The sequence below is a fragment of the Psammomys obesus genome, unplaced genomic scaffold (assembly GCF_907164565.1).
Source record: "Psammomys obesus unplaced genomic scaffold, mPsaObe1.curated_primary_1811, whole genome shotgun sequence".
Taxonomy (NCBI): Eukaryota; Metazoa; Chordata; class Mammalia; order Rodentia; family Muridae; genus Psammomys; species Psammomys obesus.
The window spans coordinates 4,417,522-4,422,894 of record NW_026594418.1 but is presented as its reverse complement, the minus strand read 5'-3'; the positions used below and the strand labels follow the sequence as shown (position 1 = coordinate 4,422,894).

Sequence of the window (5,373 nt, the reverse complement as noted above, 5' to 3'; positions counted from 1 at the left end):
GAAGACTGTACTTACCACCTCCTAGCCAGGCAGGACGAGTGGAGGGAGGGGAACAACAACCTACCGACAATACCATGGTCCAAAAATTACCCTGCTTACAGGGATAACTAGGGAACAAAGACTGAGGGAGAGTCCAAACAATAATTGGCCCAACCTGAGGCCTACTCCATGGTAGAGAGCTAGCCCCTGACACTATTAATGATACTCTGCTGTGCTTTCAGACAGGAACCTAATTTGGCTGTCGTCGTTGAAGTTTCATCCAACAGAGGCTCAAGACAGAGGCTGGGACTTGCAGTCAAACTTGGGGCAGAACTCTGAGGGTCCTGTGCAAATGTTTGGGGAAAGATGGACAGACATAGAGGGGATAGGCAACTCACAAGAAGACCAACAGAGCCAACTAACCCAGTCCCATGGGAGTTTTCAGGGAGTGAGACATCAACTAGGGAGCATGCATGAACTGGACCTAGGTCTCCTGCACACATGTAATCAGCTGGTGACGCGGTCTTCATATGGGGCACCTGGCAAGTGGAGCGGCTGGTGCTGTTTCTAATATGGACTCTGTTGCCTGCTTTTGGATCACTTGTCCCTGACAGTGATACCTTGCCTAGCCTTAAGGGGATGAAGATATGTGTAGTCCTGGTGTGATTTGGTGATTTGTGGGGAGAGGTACTCTCATTTTCTGGGGAAAGGGAGAGAGGGAGGGAAAGAAGGATGGAAAGTGGGGGGGACTGGGAAGGGAGGAACCACCCTCAGGCTGTAAAGTAAACACACACACACACACACACACACACACACACACACACACGTAAGAATATGGTTCAATACACACTCCATATGAATACATGTATGAATAGGTCAATCACACTCCAGTGAAATCCACACATCCAAGAGTTATGAGCAGCACACACTATACTTCAAGATTTTTTTTCCCCCAAAACAAAGAAAAACTGGATGAGTAAGAAGGAAGGGTGGAACTGGTAAGAACTAGTGGAGAATTAAATATAATCAAGGTGCAGTGAATGAAATCCTCAAAGAAGGAATAAAAGTGGGACAGTAGTAAAAAACAAACAAACAAAAAAAGATTATGGAAGCTGTTGAGATGGCTCAGCAGTTATGGGCACTGGTGATTGAAATGATCTCTGGAAGCCATTGAAGATGGTACTTCATGAAGACTGTACAATTACATTAAAATACTTATAAATTACTAAGTAATAGAAAAAAGGCATACCATAAAATTATGTGTTCCACTACATATTCCAAAATATGTTGTATAGCCACTTAGGTTTTGGAAGGGCACCTGGTCCATTACTGGAAAGTCTTAGATAATCAAATGCACAGTGTCCAGAGAATGGTGCAATACAGTTCTTTGCTTTTCACCTCAAGTCATTGTTAGGTCCATTATGAGTCCATTTGGATGCAGTTCAAAACGTCTCTTCTGTCTGGGCTTTCTTTCCTCTCCCTCCTTTAATGTTCTTTATTTTCAGATATTCTTTCAGGGTTATATTTCTCATTCCTCTTGGCTCTGGCCCTTAGGTTCCATTTAGGGTTTTTTTTTTCCTCCTAAAAGCTGGTATACATCTGTGTGTATGCTTATGAGTGTGTGACATTTCAGTCATGCTTCCTGGATAAGCATCTGTAAGGTAAACAAACCTTTCAAATACTAAGGTGATCCTGTTAGAAGATGAGTTTTTCTGTCTCCCTTCAGTTTTGCTAATGTGGCAGGGCTCTCTAGTGATGAGTCATTTGCTTTTCTTCAAAACTTAGTGAAACAAAAAGGAAATTCTATTGTTGTACATTTACTAGGATGAAATCAGAAAGGCATCTTATTGAAGAATTCATGGTATACTTATTAGACTAGCAAATTGCAGTTAATTTTAATTTCTCTGTACTTTCCAAATTGAATTTATATAACATTTATATGCTAAAATTTGCAATAGAAAGTTTTAAAACCTGAATGTTCGAAAGAATTCTTATTAATAAATAAGCTGAATTTTATGTTAAATGAGATATTCAAGAACAAACAACTTATGATTGGTAGAATCAGGCCTAGCATCAACATTTTGCAGGGAGAGGGCCTAGAGAGATGGCTTTGTCATTTTAAACAGTAGCTGCTCCTGAAGACAAGCTGGGTTTGGTTCCCAGCACCCATAAGGCAGCTCAGGACCTTCTACAACTCCACTTTCAGGTAATCTGATGGCAATTTCAAGTTACTGTGGGTACCAGACATGCATGTGGTATGCAGACATTCATTCACGCAAATGTTCATACACATAAAAAATATTTCACAGGGAACACTTGAGGCAGATAGGTAAGCACTGTTCCATCTCTGCTCCTTAAAGAGCTCCCCTATTCCTGGTTCACTACACAGAGAATTCTTTCATTCCTGCCTGTCACCTCCTTGTTTTTTTTCTAAAATGGGCAGAGGAGGCTGATGTTTGATAGCAGTGATGCTCAGAGACCACATATACAGAATGTGAAACAGATGCTGTCAAATAATGTGCTCCCAGCAAATGCCATTCCACTTTCTTCTCAGTTATTTTAATTCCTGCTGCAGAGCCCTGTCACCTCATTTTAGGTTATAGTATTATGTTTTGGGGTTACATGTTTGTCTAGTGCTAGGGTTTGAATTGTTGTTCCAAAAAGTATATGTTAAAACCATCCCAGAACAATAAATCTTGGGAACATAACATCGGAAAGAGAAGCCTTAAATAGATGATGGATGGGGGTGGGGTGGATGGGCATTATGTTGTTCTGAACAACCATACTGCTTTTCCTGGAAGAGAAGGAAGAGAATGCAACATGAGTCTGTACAGATCAGAGGCTCTGTGAGAACACAGTGAGCAGTCCTATGCTGAAGGTACGCAATTTTGTGGGGATGCTTGAGCCTTAATGCTTCAAGGTGTAGACCTTTTAGCAGATGCAGTAGCTGTTATAATAGGGCTAAGAATGGGAAGAGCTAATGATGAACAGTTTGGTGAGGTACCAAAGTAACAAAAGATGAGGTTACTGTTGCAAAGTCAATTTAATTAAAGGATATATATTAAAAACAACAGAGCTAAACTTGTTCAAGATGTTGCTAATAACACAAATAATAATACTGCCACTGCTATTGAGTTTGCATGTTTTATTGTTAAGGAGGGCTTGGAGAAGATCAGCAAAGAGACTAATCCAGTGGAAATCAGGAGAGATATGAAGTTGGCTGTTTATGCTGTAATCACTGAACTTTAAAAACAAAACAAAACAAAAGGTCTAAACTTGTTACAATCCCTGAAGAAATCACTCAGCTTATTATTTCTGCAAATGGAGAAAGACATTGAAAAACATCATTTCTGATGCAATGAAAATGGTTGGAAGAAAGGGCATCATCACAGTAAAATATGGAAAAACCCTGAATGATGATTTAGAAATGATTAAAGGCATGAAGTTTAATAGAGGATATATTTCTCTTTATTTTATTATTCTTTAAAAGGTTAAAAAAACATGATTTCCAAGATGCCTACTCTTGAAATTATCAATGCTTATCTGAAGCCCTTGGTTGTAATTCTTCATAAGGTTGATAGAGAAGTCTAAGCACACTGATTTTGAACGGCTGAATGTTGGTTTTCAGTTAAAGCTCCAGGGTTTGCTGACAATAGGAAGAACCAGTCTGAAGACAGCTGTCACTACTGGCGGTGCAGTATTTAGAGGAGAGGGGGTGGAATCTTAATCTTGAAGATGTTCAAGCTCATGACTTAGGAAAACTTGGAGAGGCCGTTTTCCTAAAGATGACATCATACTTTTGAAAGTAAAAGGTGACAAAGCTAAAATTCAAAGCTATTCAAGAAACCACTGAGCAGTCTGACATCACAAGTAGTGAGTACAGAAAGTAAAAGCCGAATGAGTGACTGGCTAAACTTTCAGATGTAGCTGTGGTGAAGAACGGAAAGACAAGTGATGTTGAAATGAATGACAAGAGTCACAGCTGTTCTCAATGCTACAAGAGAAGCTGTTGAAGAAGGCATTTTTTTTCAGTAGGTCCTGTGCTCTGCTTCAATGTGTTCCAACTGTGGCTTTGTTAAAGCCAGCTAATGAATATCAGAAAATAGGTTATAGAAATTATTAAAAGAGCACTCAAAATTTCTGCAATGACTATTGCTAAAAAAAACGCAGGGTTGAAGGATTTTTTTTTTTTTTTTTATAGCTGAGTAAATTCTGCAAGGTTCTTTAGAAGATGGTTATATGCTATGCTCAAGACTTTGTGACGACGGTACAAAACACAATTATTGATATAACGAAGGTTATCAGAACTGTTTTACTGAATGATACTTGGGTGGTCTCCTTGTTAACTATAATAGAAACTGTAATGACAGAAATTCTACAGAAGAATCTTGAAATGGAAGCAATAAGTCACAGAGGAGGGGCTTTGGAAGGTCAAAGGAAGGTGGCTTCTAAAGCAATGCTCTGCCCGTATCAATGAACTGTGATCAGAAGCTCAAGGCAGGAACCTCACCCATAACTTCAGATAAATGTTAGAGACCTGATAGGTGGGTGACTGGTTGGTGATTGGTTGCTGTTGGTTGCTATTGGCTGTGGTTGGTCAAGTCTTTGTGTGAAAAGAAACAAGAAGGATAAATTAGACATTCTAATGGCAAAGACCAAACTTGCCCCAAGGAACTTGATCTCTTAATCAGCAGGAAGTAGTCTAACAATAATGAAACCCCCTCTTCCTTCTAGTATTTCTTCTCTCCTGCCTAGTGTTAGGAGTTGACAGGAAAGAGACAAAGGGGTGGGGAAGGGTAGAAGAGAGAAAGAAGAACTCACAAAGTAGTGAGAAATCTGGTTACAGTCCACACCTACATATAATTTGTTTCGCCTATTTCAAATAAAGACATTTGTACATGCCTGATTCTGAGTGCAAGAGCTATATACTAGTGTCTGCTTTTGGCTTAAATCACTGAGGCATTTCTAGTTTTCTGTTACAGTTAGGTTTGATGCAGTGTTGCATCACCAGATGAGAAGGCCAGAAGCATTCTTTCTGAGGAAAGAAAGAATAATTGTGTACAACGTAGAAAAGTAACCAATTCTGTGACAACCTATGTGTAACAAAATTTTGTTAAAAGTTAAAAAAAGATAGCTTGATTAAACTAGTACATTTCTAATTCAAATACCCATTTTCCAGTAAAGGGTAATCCCCTTGAAGGAAAGCTTTACAGTGTTCACCTCTGCTATAATAGCAGGTAAACACAGATTTTTTTTTTTTTTTGGTGAATTTTGGACATTCAGCAAAGCTAAGAATTGTATTTTATATTTACTTTTTGTCTCTCATGGAAGCCCAGCTGTTGAGGCTACAGATGAGGATACGGTGATAATGAGCATTATCAATGATTTTTTTTT

General features: G+C 39.1%; 1 pseudogene; it reads left to right on the top strand.

Moving 5' to 3' along the window:
• Positions 1 to 448: 448 nt before the first annotated feature.
• On the top strand, positions 449 to 4,456 carry LOC129685418 (60 kDa heat shock protein, mitochondrial-like; annotated as a pseudogene).
• The last annotated feature ends 917 nt before the right edge of the window (positions 4,457 to 5,373 follow it).